The sequence below is a fragment of the Tamandua tetradactyla genome, chromosome 19, assembly GCF_023851605.1.
Source record: "Tamandua tetradactyla isolate mTamTet1 chromosome 19, mTamTet1.pri, whole genome shotgun sequence".
In the NCBI taxonomy this organism is placed as follows: domain Eukaryota; kingdom Metazoa; phylum Chordata; class Mammalia; order Pilosa; family Myrmecophagidae; genus Tamandua; species Tamandua tetradactyla.
Genome location: NC_135345.1, coordinates 13,602,977 through 13,628,702, shown reverse-complemented (window position 1 = coordinate 13,628,702; position 25,726 = coordinate 13,602,977). Strand labels below are relative to the sequence as shown.

The 25,726-nt window shown below is 35.1% G+C and overlaps 1 long non-coding RNA gene across 1 annotated transcript in view; it reads left to right on the top strand.

Annotated features, from left to right (window-relative positions):
• LOC143663481 (uncharacterized) overlaps positions 1-19,259 on the top strand; it is a 33,613-nt gene extending 14,354 nt beyond the window's left edge. The window contains exons 2-3 of the long non-coding RNA XR_013165953.1: positions 14,018-14,213; positions 19,151-19,259. This is a non-coding gene — a long non-coding RNA (uncharacterized LOC143663481). The remainder of the gene's footprint in view (positions 1-14,017; positions 14,214-19,150) is intronic.
• Positions 19,260-25,726: the final 6,467 nt, after the last annotated feature.

The window sequence follows — 25,726 nt, the reverse complement described above, 5'->3', positions numbered from 1 at the left end:
ACTATCACCATTGGATGAGTTGAATCACCTGAACCCAAAACATATTCCTCTTCACCTTCTTTGTATGAAAGAAGCCAAATTTCCTCCTGATGACCAGGGTCAGTTATCTCTGTAGAACAGTAACTCCTCTTCTTGCCAGTTGAACCCTGTTTGCATGGAAGACAAAAATGCCAGGCACAGCCATAACTTAATATAGAACTCCTGCTTTGTTCCCTTATGGAAATAACTCCCCACCCCCTGAGCATCAGGACTGTTAACATTGCAGAGGCTAGGGATATAGGAGCAAGAAGATCAAATTCCCCAAGTGGGTTTGGGATAGATAGTTAGGTAGCCACTCTTACTTCCACTCCTTGGCTCCTAGACCTGTGTAGTATTCCTACTGAGGACACAGTATCATATAAAGTTCTTTGATTCTGGGTGTGTGCACAGCAGCTTTTGAAAACATATTAAACACATCCAATATCTTCACATCTCACTCAGGGTACAATCCAGAATCTTTACCATGACCATAGACTAGATCCCTGTTATGTCTCTGACCTCATCTCCTGCCACTTTCTCCCTTTAGATATTCCTGTTCCATCTATCCGAATTCTTAATATTCCTGAAATAGTCTGCACATGCTCTCATCTCAGAAACTTAGCATTTACTCTTTGCTCTGTTTGGAATGTCATTTCCCAGATATCAGCTGGCTCTCTTCTTCAACTATTTCAGGTAATTGCTTGAATGTCCCCTTCTCAGTAAGACTTTTACTAGTCATCATATTTTTAAATTATTAACTTACCCCAAAACATATGCCTTTCCTGCTGTACTTTTCCCCATAGCACTAATCACTATCTGACACCTTTATTTTATTGTTTGTTTGTTTACTGTCTTCCCTCATTAGCATGCAAGCTCCATGAAGGCAGATGAGTTTTATTTTTATCTGGTGTGTTTATTAGTGTTTCCTCAGTGCTTAGAATAGTGCCTGGTACATAGTAGATACTCAATAAATAATTGTTTAATAAGTAAAAATAGAAGATGTCTTTATCATTGTCATTTACTAGTACTAGCATAATAAGGTATAATTAGGTCTGTAAATAATTATCAGCTGACATAGATGTGGAGGGATCAGCTGACATAGATGTGGAGGGCCAAGTTAGGGCAGATGTGAAGAAAATACACTGATTTAAACATATCTTCTCAGAAGTTTATTTGCTAAATTCTTTTTTGAAGGGAGAAGGTAAAAATAAGAAAACTCAAAAGTAAAGTTGAGTTGTCAGTAACTTCTGCTTGATTTTGGTTTAAAGCATAACCTGTTTAGAGCCCGAAGGAACTTGTAGAAGGACGAAGTGATTTATGGAAGAATAGGACCTATTTTTCGTTATAGTGCCTTCACACTAAAACCAAGGATGGATATTCCACTTGGTTTACAAAACCTTACTCTCTGACTTGGAGATTGATACTGAAAAATGTAAGACGTTTTAAGTATTGTAGAGTCTAGTCAAGTTTGAGTGATATTGTGGCTTTTTTTAATTCCTGCATTTCTACCAAATCAGCATTATGCATACGCTCAGGCATCTATTCAATAAATAAATACTTTCTTAACATCTAAAATGTGCCAGATTTAGTGCAAAACATTACAGACACAAAGTTAGATGTGAGAAAATCTAAGGTTTTGAGGGTCTCATGCTCTGGAGGTAGCAGCAGAAACATAGTGGCCCAACAACATGATTAGTGCTAATATAGCAGGTAGAAGCTTGGTGACATAAGGTATAAGAAAAAAGGAGGTAAGTTAGTGAAACTTTCAAAAAGGATGATAATTTCAGAGCTGGGTTTTCACTGGTAAGTATTACTAGGCATGGTTGGAAAAAAGATGGATTTTTTTTTCTTTTTTTACTTGGAAGAGGAATTTATATGTTTATAATTACAATATAAACTATTATATAATATATAATATATTATATATATATATATATATATATATATATATATACATATATATATACATACGGTTGATCCATGGAAGAATATGATATTTTGAATGAGCATCAAGCTAATAATAAAGATGATGATAGCAATAAAACAAATGTTTTAGCACACTTTTATTGAGATACATTCACACACCATAGAAACCATCCAAAGTATAATTACTGGCTCATAGTATCATCACAAAGTTCTGCATACAACCCCATAATCAATTTTAGAACATTTACATTACTCCAGAAAAGAAATGAAAATAAAAAATAAAAAATAGAACCCAAATCCTCCCATACCCTTTATCACCCCCTATTATTAGCCTGTAGTATTGGTGTAGTACATTTGTTACTGTTGATGAAACAGTATTAAAATATTACTATTATATACTCTTTAGTTTGTAGTAGAGACTTTTTTTCCCATGAACCCTCCGTTATAAACTCCTTGTAATAATGTCATACATTTGTTCTAGTTTATGAAAGAACTTTAAAATATTTGTAGAGTTGATCATGGGGATTGTCCATCACAAGATTCACTGTGTTATACTTTCCTATATATTAACCTCTAACTTAACTTCTGTTGATACACATGACTCTAAACTTCTCCTTTCCACCACATTTACATACCTTTCAGCACTGTTAGTTATTCACAATAGTGTGCTACTGTCATCTCTGTCCATTTCCAGATGTTTAAATTCAACCTAATTAAATATTCTGCACATATTAAAAAAACACTCCCCATTTTTTACTTTCATTCTATGTCCCATATTCTATATTTTATGTCTATGAGTTTACATATTATAATTAGTTCATATCAGTGAGATCATGCAATGTTTGTCCTTTTGTTTCCAACTTACTTCACTTAACATAATGCCCTCAAGATTCATCCATATTGTTGCATGTTTCAGGACTTCATTCTTCCTTACTGCTGAATAATATTCTATAATATGTAAATTCCACATTTTGTTTATCTATTTATCTGTTGATGAACACTTGGGCTGTTTCCAACTTTTGGCAATTGTGAATAATGCTGCTATGAACATCAGTGTGCAGATTTCATGTTCACATTCCTGCTTTCAGATCCTCTGAGCATATCCCAAGTAGTGGGATTGCCAGGTCATAAGGCAACTCTGTACTTAGCTTATTGAGGAATGGCCAATCTGTCATCTACAGCAGCTATACCATTTTACATTTCCACCAGCAGTGAATAAGTGTTCCAGTTTCTCCATATCCTCTCCAGTACTTGTAGTTTCCTGTTGTTTAATAGTGGCCATTCTAATAGGTGTGAGATATATGCCATTGTGGTTTTGATTTGCTTTTCTTTAATAGCTAATGAAGATGAGCATCTTTTATGTGATGTTTAGCTAGTTGTATTTCCTGTTCAGAAAAATGTCTATTCACGTCTTTCACCCATTTTTTAATTAGGCTGTTTGTCTTTTTATTGTTGAGTTATAAGATTTCTTTATAGATTCTGGATATCAAACACTTATTGGGTATATAGTTTCCATTTATCTTTTCCAATTGAGTCAGTTGCCTTTTCACCCTTTTGACAAAGCCCTTTGAAACACTGAAGGGTTCAGTTTTGGGGAGTTCCCATTTATCTATTTCTTTCTTTCATTGTTTGTGATTTGGGTATAGTCACAGGAATCTACCACTTATCATGAGATCTCGGAGATGTTTCTCTTCATTTTCTTCCACAAGTTTTATGTTATTGAATATTAATATATTCTTATATTTAGGTCTTTGATCCATTTTGAGTTAACTTTTCTATAGAGTATGAAATAGGGGTTCTTTTTCATTCTTTTAGTTATGGGTAACCAGTTTTCCCAATACCATTTATTTATGAGACTGTTCTGTCTCAATAGAGTGGGCTTGGGAACCTTGTCAAAAAATCAACTGACCATAGATGTGAGGTTCTATTTATGAACTCTCAACTCTATTCCATTGATAAATATGTCTGTTTTGACCCCTGTAGCTTTTTAATATGTTTTAAGGTCAGGAAGTGTGAGTCCTCCAACTTTGTTCTTTTTCAAGGTGTTTTTAGCTATTCAAGGCCTCTTACCCTTTCAAATAAAATTGATTATCAGCTTTTCCATGACTGCAAAATAGCTGTTGGAATTATGATTGGGATTGCACTGAATCCATAGAACAACTTGCATAGAGTTGACATTTTAACATTTAACCTTCCAATCTATGAACACTGAATGTCTTTCCATTTATTCAGGTCTTCTTTGATTTCTTTCACAATTTTTGTAGTTTTATCTGTATAATTTCTTTACATTCTTGGTTCAGTTTATTCCTAGATATTTGATTATTTTAGCTTCTATTGTAAGGGAAATATTTTCTTGATTACTTCCTCAGATAACTCATTACTAGTGTATAGAAACAAATAAGACAAAGTGCTAATTTCTCATCAAACTCATGGAGGTGAGAAGGCAGTGGAATGGTATATTTAAGATACTGAAAGAGGAAAATTGCCGGCCAAGAATTCTTTCTCCAGCAAAGTTGATTTTCAAAAATGAGGGGTAGTTTAAAATATTCACAGATAAACAGAAGCTGAGAGAGTTCATTAATAAGCGATCAGCCCTATGAGAACTACAAAAGGAAGTGCTGTTGGCTGAAAAGACAGGAGAGAGAAGTCTAGAGGAGGGTACAGAATTGAAGAATATTAGTAAGGGTAACTTAAACAATAAAAAAAAAGAGCGAGAAAAAATAGATCTGACAAATAAAAACCAAATGATAAGATGATTAAATTAAGAACTGCCTTTATAGTAAAAACTTTCAAAGAAACAGAAAGGCAGAATGGATTTTTAAAAAATGAACCATCTATATGCTGTTTACAAGAGGCTTATCTTAGACTCAAAGATACAAATAGATTGAAAGTGAAAAGATGAAAAAAAAATCTTCTATATAAATAATAACCAAAAGCAAAAAAACCTGGGTTAGTTATACTAATATAGGACTAAATAGACTTTAAATATGAAATGTTATGAGGTAAAGAAGGATGTGATATATTAATAAAAGAGGCAATTCACCAAAGAGAAATAACAATCATAAGTATCTAAGTTCCTAATCAAGGACCCCCAAAGTACATGATGTGAAAACTGACAAAACTGAAGGAAGTAATAGATGGCTCGATTATAATAGTTAGAGACTTCAAAACACCACTAACTCCAGTGGATAGAACATATAAATAGGGGATAAATAATGAAACAGAGAACCCAAATAGTATTATAAATTAACGAGATCTAATAGACATATATAGACCATTGCATCCCAAAACAACAATATATACATTCTTCTCAAGTGTTCATGGAACATTCTCCAAGAGAGACCATATGTCGGGGCACAAAACATGTCTTAATAAATTATAAAAGATTGAAATTATACAAAGCATTTCTCTGACTATAATGGAATGAAGCTAGAAATCAATAACAAATGGAAAACCAGAAAATACTCAAATGTATGAATATTAAACACCATGCTTTTAAACAATCAATGGATCAAAGAAGAAATTGCAAGAGAAATCAGTAAATATCTCAAAGTGAATGAAAATGAGAACACAGCACATCAAAACTTACAGGATATAGTGAAGGCAGTGCTGATAGGGAAATACATAGCCCTAAACACCTACATTAGAAAGGAAGAAAGAACTAAAACCAATAACCTAACTGAACAGCTGGAGAAACTGGTGAAAAAATTTCAAACTAATCCCAAAGCAAGCAGAAGGAAAGAAATAACAAAGGTTGGAACTGAAATGAATGAGCTAGAAAACAAACAAACAAGAAAAACAATTAAAAGAATCAATAGAAACAAACAGTGGATCTTTCAGAAGACAAATAAAATAGAAAAATCCTTAGCTAGACTGGCAAAGATGAAAAGAGAGAAGCTGCAAATAAATAAAATCTGAATCAAAAGAGAGGGCATCTGACAAGATTCAACATCCTTTCCTGCTGAAAACACTTCAAAAGATAGGAATACAAGGGAACTTCCTTAAAATGATAGAGGTAATATATGAAAAACCCACAGCTAATATCATCCTCAATGGGGAAAAATTGAAAACTTTCCCCCTAAGATCAGGAACAAGACAAGGATGTCCACTATCACCACTATTATTCAACACTGTGTTGGAAGTTCTAGCCAGAGCAATTAGGCAAGAAAAAGAAATACAAGGCATCAAAATTGGAAAGGAAGAAGTAAAACTATCACTGTTTGCAGACGATATGATACTATATGTAGAAAACCCAGAAAAATCCACAACAAAATTACTAGAGCTAATAAATGAGTACAGCAAAGTAGCAGGCTACAAGATCAACATTCAAAAATCTGTAGCTTTTCTATACACTAGTAATGAACAAGCTGAGGCGGAAATCAAGAAACGAATCCCATTTACAATTGCAACTAAAAGAATAAAATACCTAGGAATAAATTTAACCAAAGAGACAAAAAACCTATATAAAGAAAACTACAAAAAACTGTTAAAAGAAATCACAGAAGACCTAAATAGATGGAAGGGCATACCGTGTTCATGGATTGGAAGACTAAATATAGTTAAGATGTCAATCCTACCTAAATTGATTTACAGATTCAATGCAATACCAATCAAAATCCCAACAACTTACTTTTCAGAAATAGAAAAACCAATAAGCAAATTTATCTGGAAGGGCAGGGTACCCCGAATTGCTAAAAACATCTTGAGGAAAAAAAAACGAAGCTGGAGGTCTCGCGCTGCCTGACTTTAAGGCATATTATGAAGCCACAGTGGTCAAAACAGCATGGTATTGGCCTAAAGATAGATATATCGACCAATGGAATCGAATAGAGTGCTCAGATATAGACCCTCTCATCTATGGACATTTGATCTTTGATAAGGCAGTCAAGCCAACTCACCTGGGACAGAACAGTCTCTTCAATAAATGGTGCCTAGAGAACTGGATATCCATATGCAAAAGAATGAAAGAGGACTCATATCTCACACCCTACACAAAAATTAACTCAAAATGGATCAAAGATCTAAACATTAGGTCTAAGACCATAAAACAGTTAGAGGAAAATGTTGGGAGATATCTTATGGATCTTACAACTGGAGGTGGTTTTATGGACCTTAAACCTAAAGCAAGAACACTGAAGAAGGAAATAAATAAATGGGAGCTCCTCAAAATTAAACACTTTTGTGCATCAGAGAACTTCATCAAGAAAGTAGAAAGACAGCCTACACAATGGGAGACAATATTTGGAAACGACATATCAGATAAAGGTCTAGTATCCAGAATTTATAAAGAGATTATTCAACTCAACAACAAAAAGACAGCCAACCCAATTACAAAATGGGAAAAAGACTTAAACAGACACCTACCAGAAGAAGAAATACGGATGGCCAAGAGGCACATGAAGAGATGCTCAATGTCCCTGGCCATTAGAGAAATGCAAATCAAAACCACAATGAGATATCATCTCACACCCACCAGAATGGCCATTATCAACAAAACAGAAAAGGACAAGTGCTGGAGAGGATGCGGAGAAAGAGGCACACTTATCCACTGTTGGTGGGAATGTCAAAGGGTGCAACCACTGTGGAAGGCAGTTTGGCAGTTCCTCAAAAAGCTGAATATAGAATTGCCATATGACCCAGCAATACCATCACTAGGTATCTACTCAAAGGACTTAAGGGCAAAGACACAAACGGACATTTGCACACCAATGTTTATAGCAGCGTTATTTACAATTGCAAAGAGATGGAAACAGCCAAAATCTCCATCAACAGAAGAGTGGCTAAACAAACTGTGGTATATACATACGATGGAATATTATGCAGCTTTAAGACAAGATAAACTTATGAACCATGTAATAACATGGATGGACCTAGAGAATATTATGCTGAGTGAATCCAGCCAAAAACTAAAGGACAAATACTGTATGGTCCCACTGATGTGAACGGACATTCGAGAATCAACTTGAAATATGTCATTGGTAACAGAGTTCAGCAGGAGTTAGAAACAGGGTAAGACAATGGGTAATTGAAGCTGAAGGGATACAGACTGTCCAACAGGACTAGATACAAAAACTCAAAAATGGACAGCACAATAATACCTAATTGTAAAGTAATCATGTTAAAATACTGAATGAAGCTGCATCTGAGCTATAGGGTTTTTTTTGTTTTTGTTTGCTTGTTGGTTTGTTTGTTGTTGTTGTTTTTTACTATTACTACTACTTTTATTTCTTTTCTTTATATTAACATTTTATATCTTTTTCTGTTGTGTTGCTAGTTCCTCTAAACCGATGCAAATGTACTAAGAAACAATGATCATGCATCTATGTGATGATGTTAAGAATTACTGAGTGCATATGTAGAATGGTATGATTTCTAAATGTTGTGTTAATTTCTTTTTTTTTCTTTCCGTTAATAAAAAAATAAAAAATAAATAAATAAAAATAAAAAAAAAAAAAGAGAGGGCATCACCGTGGCCCTGAAGAAATAAAGTAATCATGAGAGGTTAATATTAACTATATACCAACAGACTAGACAATTTAGGTGAAATGGACAACTTCCTAGAAATCCACAAAAAAGCTACAATGACTCAAGAAGAGATAGAAGACCTCAACAACTCAATCACAAGTAAAGAAACTGAATCAGTCATGAAAAACCTACCAACAAAGAAAAGTCCAGGACTGGGTAGCTTCACAGGTGAATTTTACCAAGCATTCCAAGAAGAATTGATTTCATTCCTGTTCAAACTTTTCCAAAAATTTTAAGAGGGAACACTAGTTAATTCATTCTATGAAGCAAGCATTACCCTAATACAAAAACTGGATAAAGATACTGCAAGAAAACAAAACTTCAGAACAATCTCTCTAACGAATACAGACACAGAAATCCTCAACAAAATACTTGAGAATCGAATTCAACAGCATATTAAAAGAATTATACACCATGAACAAGTGAGGTTTTCCCAGTATGCAAGGATGGTTCAATACAAGAAAATCAATTAATCATGTTAGAAAATCAAAAAGGGAAAACCACATGATCATCTTGATTGATGCAGAAAAGGCATTTGACAAAATTCAGTGTCCTTTCATTACAAAAACACTTCTAAATGTAGGAATCAAAGGAAACTTTCTCAACATGCTAAACGGCATATATGAAAAATCCACAGCTAACATTATATGCAGCAGTAAAAGACTTAAAGCTTTTTCTCTAAGACCTGGAACAAGACAAAGATGTCCAATGTCATCACTGTTATTCAATATTGTGCTAGAAGTTCTAGCTAGAGCAATTAGGCAAGAAAAAGAAATAGATAGTGTTCAAATTGGAAAGGAAGAATTAGACTGTCGCTATTTTCAGATGACATGATCTTATATTTAGAAAATCCTAAAAAAATGACAACAAACTACTTGAGCTAATAAATGAGTTCAGAGAAGTAGCAATAAAACATACTTAAAGAACCAAATAGATGCTATAGATTGCTCTGTGTTTTATATATTATGCTTGATCCTCACAGCAATTGACAAAGTATGAATTATTATAACTATTTTATAGATGAAGTATGCTAGTCCAGAACTTTCAAGAACTAAATAATAGACAAAGCTAGACATGAAAGGTATTTATTAGATAAATTGCCTGCAATGAAAATAGAGTGTTAGCCAGGGGAGACTGGGAAAACTGTCAAACCCGAATGTGGTTCTGACTTTTGTGAAGACGAGAAGGAAGGAGGAATGAAGGGTGGTGGAGTCTTCCAGTAGAACGCAGTATTAGAAAGAACCACAAGGCCAGTGGGGAGTCCTCCAGCCAAAGACAAAGGAGTCTAGTGTTTCCCAGTAAAGACTCTCCCTTAGTGTCCCTACTGTTTCCACTTACTGGCTGGCAGAAAGCAAAAGGGAAACAGAGTCATCCTGTAAATGTGGTGATGGATTTCAAAGTGCAGTATGTAGGTCCACTAGTCCATTTTATACCCCATGCAGTCAGAGATGTGAGTAGCAAATTCTCAGGTCCACCACCAAGGAAACTAAGGAGCTGAGATATAATTTCCCTAAGGCCATGGAGATAATAAGTAGCAGGATCTATTTTGGGCAATGTGGCTCCAGAGTCTATATTCAGAGCATCCAGCAAGTGTGTGTGTGTGTGTGTGTGTGTGTGTGTGTGCATGCGTGTGTTGGAGGGGAAGAGAACATGGATTCCTTGAAAAAGGACCAGATATCTTTGTACAAAATTGTGAGGGGACCACAGACCATGGAGAATGTGTCCAGCAAGCCGTAGGTAGCAAAGTGCACTTTAAGGCAGGAAAATGTCATATCACGTATCAAGTTGGGAGGACTCATGCTGGTATCTGGGTGGAGATGAGAATAACAAAATTAATGGAGCTTGAAACTGGCAATACTAGAAAGGAGGCAGCTGCAATCATCCAGACAAGCAGTGTGAATATTTAAATAAAGAAGAGCAGCAGTAGAAAGTAGGAGAAGAATTTCAAGATAGATAGTTCGTAGAATCAACAGTACTTGGTGACTCTCAGACTGTGGAGAAGGGGAGTGAAGAGTGAAAAACATAAATGTTTCTAGTGTTTGGGGTTTGAGACTTTTTGTTGAAATTGAGAATATAGTAGTGGCTTGGCAAGAGAAGAGTGAACTGTGCTTTTGGATGTGTTGAGTTTGTGAAGTTACTGTATGTCCAAGGCTCTATTAGGGAAGTAGAAACCTCTCAAGAAATATGAAACAAGTATTTCTTATGTAGGAAAGTTTTAAAATTTTTAAGAAAAAAAAACTCTCATATGTAAGAGCTTCACTTAATCGGTATGTTTGGGGATAACAGTTAAAATGTCTTTCTTCAGATTCTTATGTTACCATTATTTTGTATAATTTAAGAGCTAACACTGGGAAGTAGGTATAAAAGTAAATACTTTTATTGGGTTGAGACTGATATTCAGGGAAGTTGGTCAAATCTTCTAAAGTCACATAGCCTATGACTGACAGAGCCCATGTAAATGACAGCTGTATGAAGCCTTTCCTGTAAATGTAAGAAGGTGGAGAATTGAAGAAATAAGTAGGAACCTGATAGAGTCTTTAAGAACACTAGAAGATTAGGTTTCACTTTACGAGGAGTATAACAATGCATGTAAAATAGAATGTTTTAAATTTAGGCACTCTTTAATATACTTCCTAAGTGTCCTTCATGATAAACCTGAAGATAGTCAGAAAACCTGCCCATTTTACAGAAACAGACACTAAAGTCAATGATGTAACCAATTTGCCCAAAGTCTCACAGATTTTTCGTGAAGGAGTCAAGATTTAAGGATATCTCTTAGCTCTTCCTCCTCCTGACATTATGTTAGTTGGGCGATCTATAGAAAGTTCTTGATTTCAGAAGTGGGAAAATCGTAGTTGTACTTGAGGAAAGCTTACCTGATAATCTGAAAGTAGGAGGGACAGGAAGAGGAGAAAGGCAAAGATACGGGTGGATAGTGAAGCCTGAAGGAAGGTGAAAGCTGACATATACTTATAATAAACACATACGTTTGCAAAATATAATGATGTGGGCAGTGTCACCTGGGATAGCATAAAACTCAAAGACAGACATGTCTCAACCTGGTATATAAACTCAATGGGTGACTCACAGTGGTTTGACAGTGCTACAGTCCCCAAGGCAGTTGTATGACTTTTATGTTTATTTTTGCACTAATTTGATTCACAGTCAGGTCTTAGGTTAAACAGCAGCCATCAGAGCTCAGCTTTATGGATGGAATAGTAGGAAACAAAAAAGACACAAACTCAAGGTGTTTATCAAAGGATAGTATATGATATTTTCCCAAGGTATAATTGCACAGTATAAAAGAAATGGTAAACGAAGAAGGAAGGATAGTAAATGAGGAAGGATGTCAATGTGGAGAGATGTAAACTATAACCAATCATCAAAGCTGATTTAATATTTCACTTCAGGGTAAAAAATATTCTCCTATATAAGAGCTGCACTTAATAAGTATGTTGGGGGACAACAGTTAAAATGGATTCGGATGACACAAAGAAATTATTAAACTGCTTTAATTAGAGGAATTCTGAAGTTTAATAAATGACTGAGAAGGAGGGATTATAGAGCAGGAGAAAGAAAAGAAGATGGCAGTCTTTATGGAAATCTAGGGGATTGAAAAATGTGAGCATTGAGAATCGCCTATGGCTGGTATAAGCAAGAGAGATTCTAAATAGCAGGACTAGTCAATATTTGATTTTTGTGTTTTGCACTATCCTCTGGCTTTGTACTTCATTCTGCTTTGCATCCAAATCTCCTGTAAAATTCTCCATGTGACTAACTTCTGTGAGTGGTGCTTTGGGGAAATCTAGGCCAAGAAGGAGTTATCTATGCCATAGGCAGACAGCAGAGAAAGGAAATAATCATGGGAGAAATACACATATAATAATAGGATATCAGTGGGAGAAATAACCAAGGACAAACATAGTCACAAAACTGAAATGAAAAAATTGCTTAGATGTCTTCAGCAGCAGATTGGAGCTGGCAGAATAAAGTGTTAGTGAACTTAAAGAGAATAAAGTTGGAAGTATTCAAGCTGGGGAGCAGAAGCAAAAAGAATGGGAAAAGTGAATAGAGCCTAACAGACCTGTTGGACAAGATCAAGCACACCAATACTTGCATTATAGGAGTGCCAAAAGGAGAGAAAGAAAGAAATGGGTATAAAGAATATTCAAAGAAATAATGGCATAAAACTTCCCAAACTCAAAAGACATGAGCATAAATATTCAAGAATCCCAATAAAACCCAAAAGGAAAACTCAGAGAGCTATACCTGGGTACACAGTAATCAGACTGTAGGGTGCCGAATTTTTGAATGACAAGGAGAGAATTATGAAAATTACAAGAGGAAAGCAATGTGTCAGAAAATCCCCAATAAGTTTAAATGCTGATTTCTGACCAGAAAGCACAAATGTAAGGAGACTGAGGCACAGAATATTTAAAGTACTGAAAGAAAACAAATTCCAGCAAGAATTTTAACCAATGAGTTTAAAATAGTTCCAGATGAACAAAATCTAGAGAATTCAGCACCACTAAACCTACCCTAAAAGCAGTACTAAAAAAGAGTTCTTCATACTGAAAGTAAAAGACAACAAACAGTGGATCAAAGCAGGATAAGGAAAAAAAATAAAATAAAACAACATAAGGAAATAAATACTTCTGGTAAAGGTAATCATATGGATAATTATGAACACCAGTAATATTGTATTTATTTTCACTTTTTACTTATTACAGATTCTGAAATGCAAATTCATAAAATGTAATGATAAATCTATGGTTTTAGACATGCAACATATAACGATATAATTTGTAACAATTCCAACAAAAAGATGGAGGAATGGAGTATAGGAACAGTGTATGCATGTGGTATCGAAGGAAAATTGATTTCAAAACAAATGTGATGGTATGTTTGCTTCGAAAAACACTCCCTTAAAATATGAAATTTGGGGTTGGCCCCAAATAAGAGTGGGGAAAGATTACTACGTTGGCCTGTAAAATGTGATCTTAAGTATTTAAAGTGTTTACGAAGCAAATTAAACAGGTTTCCTGGAAACAACTCTTAGGCATAATTATAGGTGGTCCTAGCATCTCCACTATAAAAATAAGTTTCATAAGAGCAAGCTTCAAAATCAAAGACTTGTCCTGTTTTCTTGGGAGATTTTAATGTTTTATAGAGTATCAGGGGTTTCCCATAACCAGGTATTACATGGAGCTGTTCAGAATTACAAGGTATATGCATAACATACATATGGACCATCCTAGCTTCTGACTAGAAATTGTAAAAAGCTAGGAGTGTACAGTAATAAAATAGAATGATGCTAGATATTAGAATGAAGGGATAATGGGGGAGAGTAATTATAAAGTACTGAAGTTGTACTTAGAAAACTTGAATAATAGAATTGCTATATCTAAATATATGGGCTTTGTGATTTGAAGAATATGGCCAAACCATAGATGAGGTACCATTTTACCTTTCCATGGTTGCTGTGATGTATGTGCTGCTTTTCCTACAGCCACACTGTAATAGTATGCTGTCTGTCTTCATTTTCCAGGATTGCTATGACAAATAACACAGAACTGTTTGGTTTGAACAGCAGGAATATATTTACTGTCTCATAGTTTGGGAAGCCAGAAATCCAAACAAGGTCTCAACAAACCCTGCCTTCCCCAGCATCTGTAGTATTCTGATGCTATCGTGCCTAGAAATTCTTGGGATTCCTTGGCATGCATGATCGCCTCCATCACATGGTAATATACCTCATTCTCTGGCTTCCTCTGATTTCTGTCTTCTACTTACATGGCCAATTTTCTTTGCTTATAAAGACTTCAGCCAAATTGGGTTAAGCCCAGTTCATTCAGTTTGGGCACACATTAGCAAATAATATCCTTCACAAGTCCCATTTACAAATGGGTTAACACTTACAGGAGCAGGAGCTAGGACTTCAGTATGTCTTTTTGTGGGGAACATGATTCAATCCCTACCACTTGCCAACCCTTGACTCTTACAGTCTTGCAGGTGGAAAACAGTATCTCTGTTCAGATGTGCATATTTTAAACAGGTTAACAGAATCAATTGCTCTCCTTGACTGTAGTTTATTTACCTAATGGATTAAGCAATTAATTAATTAGTTAATATAATTATTCCCATGTTCACATAACCCCATAACTAAAACATTAACTGGGTAAACATATAAGTAAACAGATATACTTGAGGGCATCACTGTGCTTCCTCTGCTACACTTTCAGGACCTAGCAATTTCTACCCTAAAGCAAAAATACAAGTTTGTACTTACCATCGGCATCACATCTGTACCCTCCAAAACTGTCTGACAGAATTCTTAATATCTTCACCTTGCTTGTGATGCCTCACCCTCTCACCCCCATTCCTGTGGCCACCACCTATATTCACCATATTTTACACTTGATAACAAAGTTATCACTGCTACTGTCAGAGAATAGAGTACAGGGACAGGGGATACCAGATTTGACTGCCTCAATGATGATTAGAAAGGTACCAACATTTAAGGCTTGGCCAAAGCTGCTTCTCTGTTCTTGACAAATATCCGATGAGGGGCTCCTTCACATTCACATCAGTGTATGTCTATGGGGAGTCACAAGGGATCTGTTAATACATGATGGAGAGAGAAAACCAAGAAGCCCCCTGTTAATTCAAGACTTTGAAAATGGCATGCAATATTTTGCTTCAGCTCATATTCTGTCATCAAAATAAAGGGAATAGAAAAATATCCGTGAGTGTTCCTCCATGCATCCCTTTTATCCCACCTCAGATAGCATGTTTGAGGACCATCCTGCAACATGCTATACACAAAAACAGCTTTGCCTCTGAGTACATAAATGCTGACTCCACACTCTATGTCCATAATTTACTAACCTTATAGCATATTGGCTAATCTATACTTAATATTTTACTTTATTAGAATAAACATGCAATTCCTTGAAACCAGTAGCAATCTACTGCAGCTTCTACCATCTCTCTACAGATTCTATTTTAAAGCCCAATTCTTTACACCCCTATTCACATAAAACCTCATACCTGTGGTTTTGCCCTTATGTCCATTCATTATGCATTCTTCTGAAAAATGCTAAATATGGATGGATTCCAATTCCTCACCTGCATGTGGTCTTTGATCTCATATAATCAGATAGTTGCACCATGGTAAGTTTATAGACTCTAATCTCGATTACAACTTGTCTTGCAGAAAAATCTCAACATGTGCTTCTAGTTTTCCAACTCTTCTGCTCTTTACAAACTCAGACCCCTCCTCTCTACTTGCAATCTCAGTAGATATCACGTGTACTTTACACAAAACTAGGAGCCATCAAACTGAAAATATCTGACCTTTCCATCACAAGTTCACAAATCCTTTTGAATGTGCACCCATTTTTCTTCTTTTCTTTCTGCTGTAATAGAAAGAGAAAGACATGTTCAAAGAATTTCTCTCATTTTCTACAGTTCATTCCTTCATTGTTCATTTAATGTTTTATCCAAAAATATTTCAAATTAAAATTTTGTTCCAAAACACTGTTAAACCCAGTCCAACTTCAGAATCCTCCCCTCCACTATTCTACTGAATCTGCTCCTGCTAATGCATCTGCAATTATTACTTTACTAAAGCCAATGTTCTCTTTGCAGCCCTCATCCTACTTGACCTTGCAGTAGCATTAGAGAATATTGCTTTTTCTCATGCCTAAGCCATATGTTCCTTGACTTCTCATTTTGGTCCTAACGTCTGGCTTCTACCCAGCAACTAAATGTTGGAGCTTCTCAGAGATCTCTCACAGTGTCTCCTCTGCTCTCATTAAGTCTACTCAGTAGAGAATTATATTCATTTTCCAGGATTCAGCAGCAAACTATTTGCTAATAATTTTCAAGTTCATATACCCTACACAGTCTTCTTTTCAGAAGTCCAGACCCAATTGTCTACTGGACATCATGATAGATGTGTTACAGATATATTAAATCCCCAAAAGTATTTTTATTGGCATTAGTATATAGTATAAGCTCTAATTTGGGCTGTGTTTGATTCCCTCCTCATCCCGTGCCATTTTCCTCCTCAGTGCCCAGGATATGGTCATACTACAGCTCTCCAAATGTTCCTTCAGCTTTCCTGTGTTTTTCCCATTTTCTGAGACACTCCTATCATCTCATCAACTAGTTCTTTGTCTTGTTCCTCTTCATAGTTTGGGTCTCAGTACATGCATTACTTTCTAGAAGAAGTTTTTTTGACTCCCCAGAAAATGTAATGTTCCCGTACATCACTAAAACACTCCCAACTTCTACATTACAAACCCACCACATTTCTAATTCATATCCATCACCATATTGCCAGTCCCTAGTATTATCTGCCCCCCTCCACAGTGGGCAGGAATTGCATTAGTTAAACCCTGACTTCTCTCTTGTCACAGATCTTCCACATTTACTCTTTCCCAGGGGCAGAGAAAGGAACTTAGCTGGCTGTTAAGTTTGGGAGAAGGATTGGGTATATGTCACTGCCCTCATTTTGGACTTGGGTAGACTGACTCATCCTAGAAAATAGACATTCCTTCCTCTTTCCTGCCTGTATTTTACTAAGGCAGGCCCTGGGGAAGGTGAGGAGGTGGCTGTATCTTTACTCAGGTAAGTCATCTAATTTAGATATGAATCATAATCAATCTTATTTGGTAAATAGACCAAAAAACATTTTCTAATACCCTTTATCAGCATATTTTTATCTTCATCTTTCAGGTTCTTTAATCTATCTCTCAATTGCTTTCAACCTCAGGCAAAAGAATGGGAATTTTATTTGCTGAGTCTTCTAAAACCCCCCAAATAATCTGGCAGCTGGCCCATTGCAGCTATATATATATATATATATATATATATATATATATATATATATATATATAGACTAAATTTCAAAAATAATTCACTAATGAGTTAGATTTAAGATTTGAGATTGTGAAATACTGGTAGAATCAAAGAGAATTTTAGAAAAGAAAGAAGGATAGAAACAAAGTTATAGTAGGAGAAGAGGAGAGTGCACAATAAAGAAGGTTGATAAAAGAAAGGAGATGGTGCTAAGACCTTCAATGCAGATTATTTCATTAATCTTCAAAGCAGACCCAGGTAGAAAATAGGGAAGAAGGGGACATAACTAAAATGCTACTTCAATTTTTTTAAAAAAAAAGAACTGGAGAAAAGATCCTTCCTTCAGAATAGAGGGTAAAAAGGACAAGTTCTAGACAAAAATTAGAAAATATTGAGAGTTTGAGTTGTAAGAGATTTAAATAAAGATCATGTGGTACACCGTACTTATTGATAGATGAGAAGGTCTAGAGAGATAATATTCTCAAAGTCATGAAGGAAGTTGAAAATAAATTCAACACAGGAAGGTTTCTTGACTTTCAACTCAAAGCCCCTTAAGCTCCCCCGTGCTGCCTCCTTAAAAATGCAAAGGGTCTAGAGAAAGGTCAAAAAAGAAAGATAAACTGGGAGACTGGGAAAACTAGAAAAATGATGGAAAATGTAGCACAGGATGAGACAAGTGAATGAAAAATGAAAGAACTCATTTCTAATTAATAGATGTTTTACTTTATTCAACATTTAGTATCGGTGATTTAATAGTGGTTTGGCACATGGAACAGGGGAGCATAAAATAATGGAAATATGATGCTGGTAACACCATCCATCAATCTGAAACATAGAGTACTGGCAGGCCTGCATTCGGGATCAAAAGTCTTAGTTTGGAGCAGCCACGTAGATTCAACCAAATACCAATATTTCATAGTCATTTCATCTAAATTAGAAAAAGAAATGTCATCTGTCTATAACATACACCCTATCATGGTTTCTGCTTTTGAAAGAAAAATAAAACAGCCAAAAGTTAAAGGGACCAATGTGTCATTTGGGGAATAATTTTATTAGTCTTTTCCCAATTCTCAACAGAAGTAGTGGAGTGGGAGTTAAGTGATGAATGATGTTCATTTGAAGTCAAACTTGTTGTCATTCACATTCTTTACCTCATTTTATTTGTTGAAGTTTTGAGATATTTGCAAGTATGGAGCCTTTAAAAATAGGGCAGAACTTATTTTTGTCTGGATTTCCTTTAATCATATTACACAAATAAGTGTATTGAAAGCCTACAATGTACTATGAACAGTCTTTGGCCTTGTGAGAATATGATTCTTGTCATGGAATAGTTATTAGTGTCTGGTTAAGGCAAAACTGTATTTGATTTTATTTCATAGAGAACTAAATCAAAATAGGCATGAAGCAGGGAAGAGACCATTTATTGATAAGAATAACTTACTCTCTTATTAACTGTTGATACTTGCTGTATATTGTTACAATATTTTTCCATAGAGTTTTTAATATAATCCTCACTACAAATTTTGGGAGGAATACCTTATTATTAACTTCATAACCCAGATGAGAAATCTGGGACAGAGAGGGCTTAAGTAACTTGCTGTAATTCCCACAGTTAATGGAAATGATTATCTCCCAAAAGTTCATATATATGACTTTTTTTACCCAGAAGTCATGGAACGGAAATCATATACTTCATTTAAAAAAAAGAAAGCTGCAATATACTTGTCTTTGTTGTATGGTTCTTAGGGATTATGTAAAACATGAAATCAGGCTTTTCTGACCACTGGCTTATTTACTTTCCCTAAGTTATCCACAGGCAACAAAAAAATGTTTCCTGATGGAGATGAATTTGAGATGGTCTGTGAATTTTGAAAAGGCAGCTGACAAAGAGTGGAGGCAGGATGTACCTGGTGAAAGGAACAGTAGGGGGCAAGACAAAAATAATGGAAATTCAGGGAAATGAGAGAGCAGCAGGTAAGTAAAGTGGTTCTTGTGGAGTGAGATATGAGCCTGACAGAGGAGGCCAGGGCCCATAGTAAGGGCCTTGAATATGAGGCTACAGAGCTGGGAAACAACTGCAGATCATTGACAGATCCAATTTGTCCTGAATTAATGATTTGGTAGTTTTAAATTGAACCCAGGCTTTGTGTTTTTAGGAATAGACCTACTCTTGGCAAAATTTCAGCCCAAGAACCTTTTAGAAGTTCATTAAAAATCTCAAAAGCTTTCTCAAATACCAAAAGGGCCCAGCACTCCATTTAAATGTAAATATACTTCAGCGCTTAAATTCTAAGATATAAGAATGGATGGAAGAATGTGTTTGGAAATAAATGTTTGGAAAAAAGAGACAGAGAAGTGATGATAAGCGAAAGACACAGGAAAGATTTGAATCCATCAAATGCCACAGGTTTTTGAAATCATTTGAGCCATCAATGCAAATTCCCTAATGGTGGTCATTCCTTAGGGGTTTCAGAAGTTGACCTCAGAGAAAGAAGCTGTTAGACATTGCAGTATACAGAGAATAAAAAACAGAATGAAAGCTCATTTCACTTTGGACAGAGATATGCCTCCAGGTGGCTGTTTTAGAAAGCTGTCGGGTCTGGATCCTTGATGAAAGGGTAACTGAGCTGACTTTGGTCTGTAGAGAAGTCCTAGTCCCATCCAGATGGTGCTTCTGCTTACCTGGTGGTGATTATCATCTTTCTTCCCCTTCTCAGTAACATCCATGCCAGTGTAGTCTTCTAGGGCTTCACCAGGGAATATTTTATGGAATATTTTCTTGGAGACAAAGGAAATAACTGAAGCTGAACTTTCTGAGACCACCATGTTGAAAATGGAATGCAAATGAACTAAAAAAAGACAAAACTAAAATGAACACTAACCATTTGTCGTAACTAACAAATATACACAACTTGTTTTTCTAATCCTTACAGCTTCCTTAATCACCAAGTCAAATTGAAATATTTATATTTTACTATAGCCTGTTGTTTATATAGATTTTTTAAAATAATATAGTTTGTTTAAAAACCTTTGTTATTTACGGAAACTTTTTTTTTACAGAAATCAGAAAATAAGTTTCAACTGTTAGAACTAGAAAGGACTTTTATAATAGTAAATATGATGTCTGTATCTCCCTGATAGTCTTAAAATTAATCTTAGAACTTATTGAGAATTATCTGCATTGTTCAAAGCTGAAATGTTAGATTTTATTTTGGCTTCATATGCCGATTTGAGTTTGTCTATGTTAGACAGAAAGTGTACGAAAGCAGGGGTGCTTGTTTGGGGTTTTTCAAAGAGAAAACAGAAAATCTCCTCATTAAATAGTCACATCTACTTATGAATTATAATAAATGAGCATGATTTATAACCTTAAATAAGAATTCAGAGCCAACACGATTCAGACTTTAGGAGTTAAAGTGAATTCTAAGAGCATGACATGCACTAACTTTGAGACGTTTCTAATTCTTCTTCTGGTGGGTTTGAACCCTGGTTGTCTGTGATCTGCTTGCCAGACGATGCTTGACCTAAACCCCACCATATTTTTATTCCCATTCCTTAACTGTCCCTAGACTTCACACCAAAACATCTCATGCCCGAGAATTCTCAGAGAAAGGACCATGCAATGGGGTGAGGCTCAGAAATTAGATGAGACTTTGGCATGTTTTGAGGACATTATAATCTTCATAAACACGGAAAGTTTAAATGTTAGGCATTTTGTGTTGTGTGAAAAGGCTCCCGTAAACAGCATTGCTTCATGTAACCACTATACCTCAGATACAGCATTGTGTGATGGATACAGCATGACATGGGAGAAAACCCTGGGCTTTGCACAAAAAAAAAATCCCTAGGTTTTAAGTGCATATCACTTAACTTCCTTGAGCTTAGTTTTTCAAGCTTATTTTACATATTTCAGAAGTCCAAAAAAATACTAAAGAATATTAACCTTTCTGATAATTCCATCATGCAGAGATAACCACTTTCAGGATATTGACATGTTTCTGTCCAACTAAATATACAAAATGGGAATAATAAAAAAAGTTTTATTTTTATTAAAAGGTTATTTTGCAATTCTTCTCCATTGGAAATATATATATATGTGTGTGTGTTTGTGTATATATATATATATATACACATATATATATATATATACATATATATATACATATATATATACATATATATATATACATATATATATAAAATATTTTTCATGTCTATAGAGTGTCAATTATTGAATAATTCCCCTATTGACTAATGTTTGGATAACCATCAAACACGTATTCTGGAAGCATAATTTAGGTAAACCTTTGCATTCCAAATTAAATCCTCAAGGCAGATTCCAAGAAAAATCTTTGTAGATTCGAAAGTAAATAAGCATAAGTAAAGCTCTAGCTAGATATTGCCAAATTGTTGCTTTACAATATTGCATACTTTTGTACTCAACCAGTCATGAATGAGGCTGACTCAATAAACACCTTTACTGTGACTATTAATTTTCTCCAAACTGCTACTTTGAAAAAATATGATATTTTGTTCTTATTCACATTTACTTGATAGCTAGTGAAGTTGAAGATTTTTTTTCATATGCCCATGTGTTATTTATTCTGCTGGAAAGTTTTTGTTCATTTGCTTTATTTAATTACCAACCTGAATATTCATAGTTTTCAATAATGTTTCACAATGTATGACTATAAATGTGCTGTGTGTTTATGAAATGATTTTAGAATACTCAAAAATGGGCAACAGAAAATTATAAACTTATCACACACATATTAGCTGTTCATATGTTGGTTTACATTTTTCCAGGTTTATACCACAAACAAACTCACTCATAAATACACACAACACATACACACACACACAATCTTGTTGAGAAAACACACAATTCTTGAGAAAACTGGAATCACGCCCTGCAAAAAGTTGCTCTCATTTTTTCACTTACCATTATGTTTTGATCACTTCTTCCATTATCAAGTGTTCTTTTAGAGCACAATGTTAAAGTTGGGATAATGCATTTTCATATGGATGTCATTACACATTTAATCAAATTCTCTATACATTTTTATTTTCTCATCTTTTCACTGCCATGCATGTACTTTCACTTAGAAGTTTAAATGTAAAAAAATCTAAGACATAGTTTTCCCCTCTCCAAGAGTCAACAAGCTAATTTAAACTGTTCAAATATTTAAATAACATTTAGAGACAGAAATGGAAAAAGTGTTACCATGCTGCTTTCAATCTGTTGTATACCCCAGAAAAGCCAGGTTCTTTAATCTTCATTCAGTATTGCTGGGTGGGAACTTTTTTATTGTTTCCATGGAGATGTGACCCACTCAATTGATTAGATGGTTTCCATGGAGATGTGTCTCCACCCATTCAAGGTGAAATTGCTTACTGAAGTCCTTTAAGAGGGAATCATTTTGGGAAAAGCTTTACAGCCACCAGAACAGATGGAGCCAACAGGAGGGACAGAGACCCAGGAAAGCTGTTGAGGATTCCTAGAGAGATATCTAGAAGATGTGCCATGTTCTCCTTGTGCCTTTCCAGCTGAGAGAGAAACCCTGAACATCATCAGTCTTCTTGAACCAAGGAATCTTTCCCTGGATGCCTTAATTTGGACATTTTCATGTCCTTAGAGCTGTAAACTTGCAACTTAACAAATTCCCCTTTTTAAAAGCCATTCTATTTCTGGTATAACACATCCCAGCAGCTTACAAACTAAAACAGTTGCAAAGCAGTGTTTCAAGTAGTTTGTGCTTGTATAGTTTGGAGAAAAGAATTCTTGTTGAATCTGCCATAGTCTCTCTGGGATTACTCCAGAAGCATTCTTCTCTTTTTACACTTTTGCCACTTGAGGACATTTCTCATTATCTCACACTCACTGGTTCCCCTGCCTCAAGATTTTTTCCACTACAAAATATTTCCTTCACCATGATAGGTCTGACTTTAAAAACATTCTGCTTCTATCATGTTATATTTGTACAACAGTCATGTAGTCCTAAGCAGTCTTTCCCCAATCTTCCTTTAAAAAATGCTTCCTTAAAAAAAAGAAAGGTGAGTACTGGAAAGAGGCTCTCTCTCTCTCTCTCTCTCTCTCTCATATTTAGAAGAGCTGAATGAAGTTTTAAAATGAGAGTCTGTGGAGAGTCTAACATTTTTAGTCTTTAGATAGAAACTTGGGCAACTGTATGTAGGATTTTTTTGTTTGGGAACTCATCTTTGCCCATAATATTTTTTTCTCATCAGTAGGATAACCATGGGTTTCTATATTCCAGTATCTAGAATTGTATCTTTTATGGCTGGGGATAGTCTCCTATATTCAACTTAATATTTTTCCCTAAATGCATTGAAGAATGATATATCCCTTAGTTTGTGATTTGTGGCTTGAAGTCACCGTGGAAAGGAATTAATTGAATAAGAAGCCCTGTTTCATGTGAAATTTAGAGGCATGATATGTAGTTTAGCCTTAGGCATGACTCTGAAGTCATAGACTGAACAGGCTGCTTTGTGGGGGGGGTGAACACACCATTCCCAGGAACATTCAATCCACGAGAAGATGAACAGTTACTTATGGTGGATGCTTCTTGAATTAGATGGAAATTTGGAATAAAATGATCTGAGAATCTGCCCATCCTAAGATAAAGTACTTCCATGGTTCCATCTAGCACAGCTACACATACAGAAGAAAGGCCCATAGAAACTTTGCACAGAGGAAGATTGTTTTCTGCAAATGAAAAAAAAAAAAAAAAAGGATTGATCAACTCCTAATTGCATCCTGGCTTAACTTTCAGATTCACTGGTTCCTTCTCCATGTGATCACTTCTTTATGCCAAACGTCTTCAGCTCATGTAGACGTGAATTATTTGTAATTTAATAATTATATTGTAAAAGCAGCAAAGGAGCAAAACAAAAATAATATGGGGAGAAATTATCAGAAATCTTACTTTTTCATGACAATTATCTTGGTGCTGTCCTTTTCACTTCATATTTCTAGTTAACCATAGTGTATGTGTGTTATCAAAGCCTTTTATATGAAAACTTCAAAGTTTTTTATGTTGTCGCATAGCCTTTGGAATATTATTTTAAAATAATGATTGACCAGAATTAAACCTGAAAGAAGATATACCTTCTACTTGATAGAAGATATACCTTCTTTTATCAGGTATAACACAGCTATATAACTGTCTTCTATTATATTTATGTGGTGTCCAGTTTTTCAACATAGTAATTATAAATAATGCTGTAGGGAGAATTCTCCTGACCATTATTTTGAATTACTTAGAATTAAGACTGTAAATTTGAGTACCAAGTCAAAGAAGAGGAGCATTACAAATTAAAATAAAATAATAAATTAATTAATTAAATTAAAAGCAAAAACAAGAAAAAATAGGAGCATTTTTGTAGGTCTTGATATATAGTGCTAAATTCCAAAGGGGTTATGGCTATGCAAATGTATTTTGCCCCACCAGTGTATTAGAAGCCAATTTCACCTCACTTTACCAGCAAGGAATATTTTATTTTTTAAATTTCTTGACAACTCTTATCGATTTGTGTGAAATATGTTCAAATTTATTTTTTCAAATTAAGATATTAACCTTTTTTATATAAAAAATACTCCCTGCATCTGATCATTCTTCATTTCGACCATACTTTATCCCTTTTAACAGAGCTTATAACCACCTGACATTATATCATACTTTTATTTGTTTGATTTTATGGTCTGTCTCTCCTATTAGGACACCAGCTCTCAGAGGGCAGAGAATTAATTTGTTTTATTCCACACTGAGTCCCTGATACCTAGAACTGAACTTAACACAGAGTAGCTCACCAATAAAAATATTTTACATACATATATATGAATAAATAAGTGAAAAATACTTTGTGCCTGTAATAAACGCTGACTTATGTCAGTAGCAAGCTTTATTTTATTCCTCCAACACCCCAGTGGTATGAGCTGCTGATTCGAAATTCTATATATTGTCTGCTACAGAATTCAACTTCTACTAGAAGCACTTCTGATGGGTTTGGCACATCCAGCAAACATTGTCAGCACTGTGAGAGTTATTGAAGGCTCTACTGTGACCAACGGTGCTCATCTTAAGCATTTTCACAAATGCCCCTCCTGCTCAGTCCTTTTGACCTCCCCAGGCCTTTCTCTAACTTCTCAACTTTTACCATCCTGTGACTACACTCTTTATGTTTTCCTATGCCCCTAGATATTCTTCAGTGCTGATCTTCCTCTCCACGCACTTACCATTAGGGGTCTCAATCACTCATATATTCAGTCATGACCTCTCTTACTTTCTCAGATATGTTCACCAGGACACCCAGCCCCTATCTCTGGCCAATTTCCCCCATTTCTGCATGTGCAGGTGTCCCACCATATCTTCTA